Source organism: Cebus imitator, unplaced genomic scaffold (genome assembly GCF_001604975.1).
Source record: "Cebus imitator isolate Cc_AM_T3 unplaced genomic scaffold, Cebus_imitator-1.0 Scaffold332, whole genome shotgun sequence".
Taxonomy (NCBI): domain Eukaryota; kingdom Metazoa; phylum Chordata; class Mammalia; order Primates; family Cebidae; genus Cebus; species Cebus imitator.
The window spans coordinates 1,981,734-1,991,504 of NW_016107647.1; the positions used below are offsets into that span (position 1 = coordinate 1,981,734).

The 9,771-nt window shown below is 43.7% G+C and overlaps 1 pseudogene; it reads right to left on the minus strand.

The window, feature by feature from the left end:
• Positions 1–1,633: 1,633 nt before the first annotated feature.
• On the minus strand, positions 1,634–3,390 carry LOC108286949 (annotated as a pseudogene).
• Between the last annotated feature and the right edge of the window lie 6,381 nt (positions 3,391–9,771).

Below are 9,771 nucleotides of genomic sequence, written 5' to 3' on the forward strand. Positions count from 1 at the left end.
AAGCCAGGCTGTAGTGCAGTGGCTCGATCTCAGCTCACTGCAATCTCTGCCTCCTGGGTTCAAGCAATTCTCCTGCCTCAGCTTCATGAGTAGCTGGGACTACAGGTGTGTGCCACCACGCTCAGCTAATTTTTTTATTTTTATTTTTAGTAGAGACAGGGTTTTACCATGTTGGTCAGGATGGTCTCAATATCCTGACCTTGTGATCCGCCCACCTTGGCCTCCCAAAGTGCTGGGGTTACAGGTGTGAACCAGCACGCCTGGCCAATGCTTCGTATTTTTAAGAACAAACTTATAGCTATTGTTGAAAATATATAGTTCTCTCAATACCATTTCTCTTTCTTTTCTCTTTTATCTCTCCAGAGAAAGCAAGATGTTGATGGTGCATGATTTTTAATGTGCTTAATTTTTAAATTTTGAACTAATTTTATGCTTAAAGTTTCAAACATTAGTGCAGGAAGTTACCTTCTATTTTTAGTGAAAATGTCTCACATAATAATTTTATAATTATCAAGAAATTGCTAAAATTTAAAACTATTACTATGTTATTTTGAAAACAATATGTTGTATTGTTTACATAGTTTTCAATATTACATCAACCATAATATTATTTGACAACACTTTTATTGTATTATTTGTTTTAATCAAATTGTGTTTAAGATAACTATGTAAACAGATATAGCACTAGTTCTTTTTTTAAAGTACTGCACAATATACCATTACTCTCTCTAAAAGTGTGAATTGCTGGGTGAAAGTATTTGTACTATGTCAAAATTTCAAAATATTACAAATAGCTTTTCAGAGTAGTTGTATAAAATTGTCATTTTCATCAACAGTGCATGAAAGTCCAGTTTCTCCTCATTATAAAAGTTTTTAAAACTTTTGCCAAATTATGGGTAGAAAATCTCATGGTTTCATTATACATTTTCTTCATGGTTGAAGAGATTGACTATACTTTTTAGTATAATTATGTTTTCTTTTCTGTCCGCTAGCTTGACTTGTCCATATTTATCTTCTCTGTGATGGTACATTACAAACTTCCTTTGTAATCCTTTGTTACTTTTAAGGATTACAACTACACACCACTACTGTTTTGTTTTGTCTTTTAAATTTCTTCATAGATTCTGCTGCAAAGAGTTTTTAATTTCAATGGGATAAAACAAACCAAACTTATACTTCCTCATTTGTTGTCGTGTGTAATTTATGAAATTTGTTCTTACCCTCAGTTTATAAAAATATTCTATATTCTTTGACATTACAAAAGCTTATTATATTTACATTATTAAAATACTTAAAATTTATTTTTGAATAGAGTTTTAGTTGGAGATAACATTTTGTTTCATGTTTTCCATATAATTGTTCTGGCATAATTCATTAAATGCAGTTTATTACATTTTAATTTATTTGTAATGCCAGCTTGGCAACATATAACCAATTTCTTGCTGTGGCTCTAAATGTTCAGTAGCAGACTCACTTGAAGGCAGAATAGACCCTGACGGGGCCTCGAGATCAGGCAGCATTACTGTTGAAGAGAAAGATACAAATATTGTCAGGTTTCTTGCTGTGGTCCTGGATGTTCAGCAGCAGGCTCACTTGAAGGCGGAACTGACCCTGAAAGATCTCCCATCTACATTCAGAATTTGGGGGTGGGGAGGAAAAATCCAGGTCTTGGGGGAAGGTAAGGAGGAAAACCCCTCGGTGGATAGACATTTCTCACTGGAAATGGAGCATATAGTGGACCTGGGAAATCTCTTGGTGGAAAATCATGTGGAGAAACTCCAAACTCGGTTCCTGGAGGAGATGGGGGGAAAGGAGGTCCTCTTCTCATATGGGTAGCATATGGGTAATGCTCTCGGGCTGTATTTTGTATTTGGAACATGAAGTGCCTAAGGATCTTTTTGTAAAAGTCCAAATTGAAACTCTCTTTTAGTTAATTTTTGTGTGTTATGAGCATTTTCTTTCCTTAAATCTTTGAGGTTTCCTTCAGCAGTCTGAGCTGCAAACCAGTTATCATGTGCTTTTTTCCCGTGGGGAATAATCTTCCTTTGATAAGAATGACTTGTTCTTTCCAACTCTTCTTCAAGATCCTTGGCTTGCTTTCTATAGGTCTCCAGCTCATTAGTGGTATAGTTCATCTTTTCATCTACTTTATAAATTTTCTCTTTTTTCTCTAACTGGTAATTTTCCTCTACTGATAATTTTCCGTAAAGTTTCATTGCAGTTTCTTGATATAATTCAGTCATTACTTTAAGTTTCTGTTCAAGCTTCTGATTTTCACTTTCAAAATATGTGTTTTCTGACTGCAAAGATGCTTCTTCAATCTGAAGATTTTTAATATGCTTTCTAAGCTCTTTCTTTGTTTTATCAACTTCAGATAACTGAATATAAATTTGGTTCCTTTCTCCTATTAAAGTTTGTAAAGAAGCATGTAACTTAGCAGCATGAATCAGTTTCTTCAAAGCTCCTTTTGGAGGTTCACCTAAGCAAGCACCATTTTCTGATTGACTGTTCATTTCTAATTTCAAGTTATTATCATCTGCTCTGTCTTCTCCATGCATAGCAGCCCAAGCTTTCATCTCCAGCAAGTGTTCATTCGGAGTCTTGATGTGATCATCTTCACCATCTAGAACTTGTTCTGTGTGTACTTTGGAGTCTTCCAATGTTATTTTCTGTTTATTAAATTCACTCACCTGTTCTTTCCATACTTCAGCTTCTTGCAAAAGCTGTTTCTGGCTTTCCTGAAGTTGAGAATTTTCATTCAAAGCATCTTTCATTGCTATTTTCAGTTGTTCTCCATTCATTTGAAAATCTTGAAAGTCATTTTGGCTTCAACTATTTGTGATTTGGGAGACTTTGACTCATCTTGTACAGGCTGTATCCTTTTTGAAATATTCGCCATCAACTCGTCTTGTTCAGAATGCTTAGATTTCTCTTCTTTTAACTTTTTCTAGACAGAGTATTTTGTCCTCAAGTTCAGAATTGGAGCTGTTCAGCTTTTCACAGGCTGCCTCCAAACTCTGTGCTTCTGCTGCCTCCTTCTCAAAGCGGGCATTCTTTAAAAATAACTACTTCATAGCCTTCATACTCTTTTTGAACAAGGCTAGATTTTTCAGGTAGTTTACATTTTGGTTCAATCAGTCCAGAAAGCGTTACAGCAAGCTTTTTCTCTCTTCCCACATAAAGCTGACTCCTAAGTGATCTAAAACTTCTCCACAAAAAAAGGGGAACAGCCAAAAATCCAACAATAGCTGCCCATATCATTAATTCCCATGGAAAACCATAAGGATTAGAATCTGATTCCACACTTTCAGGCAGTATTCCCACAATCCTGCCTAGCTCCTCCAAGACCAGCCCCAAGTACGGCTGACGGGCAGCTCCGGGCTCCTCCATAGCACCAAGGCTGCTTGGCTATCGCCGCAGTAATCCCGGCCTGCTGGGGTCACTATAAACACCAAGAACACAAAGCCGGCCGGGCGCGGTGGCTCAAGCCTGTAATCCCAGCACTTTGGGAGGCTGAGGCGGGTGGATCACGAGGTCAAGAGATCGAGACCAACCTGGTCAACATGGTGAAACCCCGTCTCTACCAAAAATACAAAAAAGTTAGCTGGGCATGGTGGCGTGTGCCTGTAATCCCAGCTACTCAGGAGGCTGAGGCAGGAGAATTGCCTGAACCCAGGAGGCGGAGGTTGCAGTGAGCCGAGATCGCGCCATTGCACTCCAGCATGGGTAAGAAGAGCGAAACTCTGTCTCAAAAAAAAAAAAAAAGAACACAAAGCCTTCAGTCTGGAACCCAATCTGCACGCTCAGCAATCGGAGTGGAGCTGGCTGCAGGGGGAGCTTGGGGACGCGGCGGGAGGCGGGGGGCACCAGAGAACAGGTAGCCTTCACTCTGGAACCCGTATCCGCCTGGCAAACGGAGCGGACCACTGCAGGGCCAGCTGCAGGGGGAGCTGGGGGACACAGACACTCACAGTCCTCACAGACCCACGCTGCCCTCCCCGACCTCCTTGTTACACTTTACATCCTGTGGCAGCGCAGGTCCCACCGACCCTCATGTAACTTTTTTTTTTTACTGGTAATATATTGTGTTAATTACTTTAGCTTTTTAATAATAAAAATATTCGTCAAGGAGTGACTACAAATTTATATTTCTTCAAAATTGCCTTGGCCATTGTTCACATTTTGCTCTTCTATGTGAATTCTACTATCAACATGTGAAGTTTCATTAAAAAATCATTTTGGCTGTTTTTGTTTTTGTTTGTTTTCAGAAACAGGGTCTCACTCTGTCCCCAGGCTAGAGTGCAGTGGTGCAATCAGAGCTGACTATGGCCTCAAAACCCTGGACTCAAGAGCTCCTCCCACCTCAGCCTTCCAAGTAGCTAGGACTACAGGTGTGTGCCCCCACACGGAGACATTTTGGCATTTTGAATTGCATTATATTTACAGATAATTTGGCACCTGATGCAAATTTCCATAGCTATGGAAATTAACTTTTTGCATGAAAGTAACATTTTCCCTCTTTAAAATTATCTTTTATGTCCTTCACAAACATTTTGTATCTACCTCACAAGGTTGTTAGGTGTTTGAACATATCTGAGACACTTAACATAATCCTCAGAGTAAATGTTCATTTAAAAAAATTTTTTTTAGGGACAGGATCTTGCTCTGTCACCCAGGCTAGAGTGCACTGGCATGATCATATCTCACTGCAGCCTTGACCTCCTGGGCTCAAGTGATTCCCCCATCTCAGCCTAAATGTTCATTTTCATGATCAACAATTGTTATTGTTAATCTCCTCATTCATTCATTCATTCATTCATTCACTTATTTTCTAAACTAACATCAAGTGCCTACTATGTGCCAGGTCCTGTGCTAATTTCCAGAGCTGAAAAATAGAGATGAAAATACTTTTCCTCTTTATGTGATAGGCTGGTTTGAAGCCAGCAATAGCAAGAGTTAGATTAGACACTAAGTACTTCCAAGTATGACAGGTTAGCAATTCCAGAAGTGGAAAAAGGGAAATTGAGGGAAGTTGGACTCTTCTAATGGGAAGCGAAGTTGGTTCAGAAAACATTTGGACTACTAAGACTCATAACTCTGAAACACACTGGTGGGGTGCTGAGCAGGAGAAGAGGAGGAAAGATGTATTTTTCCAGGTAACATTTGGTGCATCTGAGATGAGCCCTATGAAATTTACAACATTTTCCTGAAGAGGCAGATGACCAGTATTTTGATTCTTAAGCTCCAGCCTGGTAAGATTGGGATGAAGAGAAGCTGATGAGAAATAAATGAAACAGGTGCCAAAATTTCTTCTTTGCCAATAAAAGAAAGTTACGATTTAAAATTGGCCGTGTGTCTGCAGTAAGTAGGAGAATAGGATGTAATAAAGAGAACTCTCTTCTGTAACAGCTCTATCCACTGGAGGCCCCTGGAAGGAGGGGTGGCTGGGCACACAGGGCACCAACAGCTCAGCTGGGGCCTCTCCCTCCTGTAGCAGGTGCAGGAGCCCAGACCATGTGGCAATCGATTTCATGGGGCACTGCAAATGCAGAACTCTAGCATGGCTGCAAATGACTGCATTACAACTGTGGTTCTGAAATTTGGGCATCATAATTCCCTGGAGGACTTTGTGACAACACAGATTGCTGGGTCCCACTCCCAGAGTTTCTGATTCAGTAGCTCTGGAGGTGGGACCCAAGACTGTACATTTCTAACAAGTTTCCAGATGATGCTGGGCCACACTTGGAGATGCACTGCTTTCAATGAACTTTTTTTTTTTTTTTTTTTTTTTGATTTTTTTTCTTGTTGCCCAGGCTGGAGTGCAAAGGCGCAATCTTGAGTCACCACAACCTCCGCCTCCCAGGTACAAGTGATTCTCATGCCTCAGCCTCCTGAGTAACTGGGATTAGAGGCATGCGCCACGACACCCGGCTAATTTTGTATTTTTAGTAGAGATGGAGTTTCTCCATGTTGGTCAGGCTGGTCTCGAATTCCTGACCTCAGATGATCCACCCACCTTGGCCTCCCAAAGTGCTGGGATTACAGGCGTGAGCCACCACGCCTGGCCTCTCAATGAACTTTTAAGGCTCTTTCTAATGCCAGGATTCTAGCACAAGGTCCACTCAGTTCTGGGAAGTGGAAGCCAAGAGGAAGCACCTGATGCAATGTGGAAAAAGGAATAGGAGGTCATGAAAGGCTTCCTGGAGGAGGAGGTATCTGCATTGAGTTTGAAGCAGGAAAGAATTCCTAGCAAAGGAAGCAGAATTGAGTGGGCTGAAGAGAGAAATGGTTTGGTTTGTGACTGGATGGGGTGTGTGGTGGGGGATGTGGCCAGGGCAATGGGCAGCCTCCAGATCACAAAGGGCCTTGAATGGCAGCCCAAGAAACTTGACCTTCATCCTGAGGGCCAGGGAGTGTTGCTGAGAGCTGTGAGCAGGAGGGCGACATAATCACAGTCGACTTTCAGAATGATATCTCCATAAGGCAGGGGAGAAGGGGGTTCAGTTGTGACTATCTCCTTCCGACAGAAGAATAAACTGGAGCTCAGAACATAGAAATGACTGGCCCAACACCACAGCTTGAGAGTGCCACAGCCAGGACCTACCCTGGTTTGCCTAATACTGAGTGTGCACTTCTGCCTGCCACGCCACAAGGGTTTGGAGGAGGGGGACCTGAATCCCAAACCTGGCTCCGCCCTGTCTACTGGAGCCTCAGGGTTCTGACAAGGATCACAGTCTACCCTCTCTGGCCACTGGGAGGACTACTGAGTAAAGGGCCAGTTTATTACAGACGCAGCTTTAACGTTGGTGAGGTCATAGGAAAGGTGGCTGAGCAATCACGGGGGCTGGGGGCGGCAGGACAGTGCCAGACCAGAGGAGCCAGGGCTCTGTCGTCAGAGCTGCTGCTTTGTGCTGACAATGATGTCCTCAGAAGTGCGATGTTCCCTGAGTCATCAGGTCCAGACACAAAGGGGCTTTGCGCCTGCCCACCCCGTGTCAGAGCTGCTGCTTCTCCCTGCTCTGAGGGATGTTCTCTGCAGAGGCAACAGCAGCCCCACTTCCTAGCTCTGCTCTCAGCCGGCGCTAATGAGGTATTTGGAGAGCCCTGGAGGTCACAGGGACCCAGGGCCTTGGGAGGGGAGAATCATCATGGGCAAGATCACACCCTGACCCACAGAGGAATACTTACATGATACCCATCAGTGGACCTCACAAAGCCAATATGTGGGAACTTACAGCAGTATATACATCCCAGCCGGCAGACCCACTGGGGGCTCCTTTTACTCTTCAAACCAGTGGTTCTTGACCTTCCTGGATCGTAGACCTGTTTGAGAATTTGGCAAAAGTTCAAAACTCTTCCTCAACAAAAATTAAATGCAAACCGATAAAGTAATAATCCCAAGAGCTGGCATGTATGAATAATTTGCTACGTGCCAGGCACCAAGTTAAATTGTAACACACCTTATCTAATCTTCAGCACACCCTAGTAAGATAGGTTTACCATCTCCACTTTGAAGGTAGGTGGACTGAGACACAGAGAGGTTGTTAGTGCCTAGAGGTGCTGCAGCTCGTTAGTGTACTCATCAGACTCAGCTAGTTGAACTCACACCTAGGCCTGTTTAACTCCAAAGACTGTGCTCTTAACAAACTCACTCTGCCACACATATTCATACAGACACACATAACTTTGGAAACAATTTCAGGACATGATAAACCCATGAAAGCCCTGAGCAGCATCCTTCCTGAGCCCTAGAGACATAATTCCCTTCTTCCCTCCTCAAAGACCTCACAGGTCAGTGGGGAACAGACATGTCCCTTGGTGGTCAGTGCTGTGAAGGAGGAGTTGGAACCACAGAGGAGAGTCATCCAGCCCAGCCAGAGGTGTCAGGAAGGACTTCCCAAATACAGTAATGTCATTGAGTCGCTGGCTGTTAAGGGATAGGTGGGCAAGGGCATTCCTGGCAGGCAGAATGGTAGGGACAAAGTGTGGGAGCAGGAGAGAGCATGGCATGTTTGGGGACAGTGAGAAGCTAAGGGGAGTGACAGCAGATGGTGGGGACCTTGAGGACTGGAGAGTAACGAATGATGAGGCTGAAAATGTCAGGTTCTGTAGCAATCAGGCTGATTTTTCTTTTCTTTTTTTTGTTGAGATGGAGTCTTGCTCTGTCACCCAGGCTGGAGTGCAGCCTCCACCTCCCAGGGTCAATTGATTCTCCTGCCTCAGCCACCTGAGTAGCTGGAACTACAGACAACTGACTAACTTTTGTATTTTTAGTAGAGATGGGGTTTCACCATGTCGGCCAACCTGATCTCAAATTTCCGACCTCAGGTGATCTGCCCGCCTCAGCCTCTGGAAGTGCTGGGATTATAGACGTGAGCCACGTAGTTCTTCTCTCTGAACAGGTGATTCTTATTAACAAACAAGTGTTCTGTGTTTTCTCATAGAACAAAATTAACCAAGCAGGCAGCTGGTGCCTGCTTACCACTGATCAAAGACAAACTAGAGAGTATTCTCCACGAGGAAGCCACGGAGACAGTCACATATCCTGTGCTTAGAGAATTGTTTTTAACTGGTGTAATATATGCATATACTGTTTACTACTTTAGAACACCTGAGCAGTTTTCTGCTTGGTGGTGGGGGTGGGGGGGCTGGGGGCTGGCTCAGTTTTTCTTGCCATCACTCTCAGCAAACAATATAGTCCATCATATACTCAGTAGTAGGGGCCAGGGAAGTGGTTGGCAGGCGGTGCAGGTGAGCGAAAGGAATAAGTATTCCCTCTCAGAAACATGCTAAAATCAGTCTGATGTTTATAGATTGTATTGGTCAGAACTTGTTCTATTTGAAAAAAACGCAAATGACTTAAGAGTGGGATTTATTGGCTCATGTAACTGAAAAGGCCAAGAGTATTAGGCACGGCTGGACCCAGGTGCTCAAATAAAATCAGCGGATCTCTCTCTCTCTCTCTCTTAACTGTCTTCTCTTGGTTGGGTTCATTCTCAATTAATGGGTTCTTTCTTTGCACTGGTAAAACAGCCTCTAGTGGAGCAAGGGTAAATCTTATCAGTTTAGTAACTGAGGGGAAACAGAGGGCCTCTCACCAAACATTCCAGTAAAGGTCTGGGAGTTGGCTCTCATTCTGACTTGGCTTTGCCCACCCTTGAGCCAATCACTGCGGCTGTGGTTGAGGAGGTGGAAGGTGGGGTGATTGGCCAGGTCTGGATCTGGCTCAGGGCTCAGAAGTAAGGATCCCCCAAACTGCTTCCTGGCTGTGTGACCTCAGACAAAGTATGCATCTCTCTGTGCAGAAATTTCCTTACCATGGGCAATTTAGGATGATGCACTTAAAACAGGTAAGTCCTTAGTTCAGTTAAGGTGCGTCCCATAAGCATAAGCAATGCTGCCTGAGGACGTGGTGTGGAGGTGTGTAAGTGCCCAGACTCTGGAGCCTGCAGGTCTGCTTTCCACTGGGGCTCTGCCATGTCCCAGCCCGGCAGGAGACTTTAGCACAAGAAAACTTGGGGCCTCAGTTGCCTTGTGGGGATAATTGTGTTACCTCCTGGGTGTGAAGATAAATAAGTCAAACAGGCTGAGTGTGGCGGCTCATGCCTGTAATCCCAACACTTTAGGAGGCTGAGGTGGGCAGATTGCTTCAGGTGAGGAGTTTGAGACCATCCTGGGCAAATGGCGAAACCCCATCTCTACAAAAAAATACAAAAATCAGTCAGGTGTGGTGGTGTACACCTGTAATCCCAGCTACTTGGGAGGCTGTGG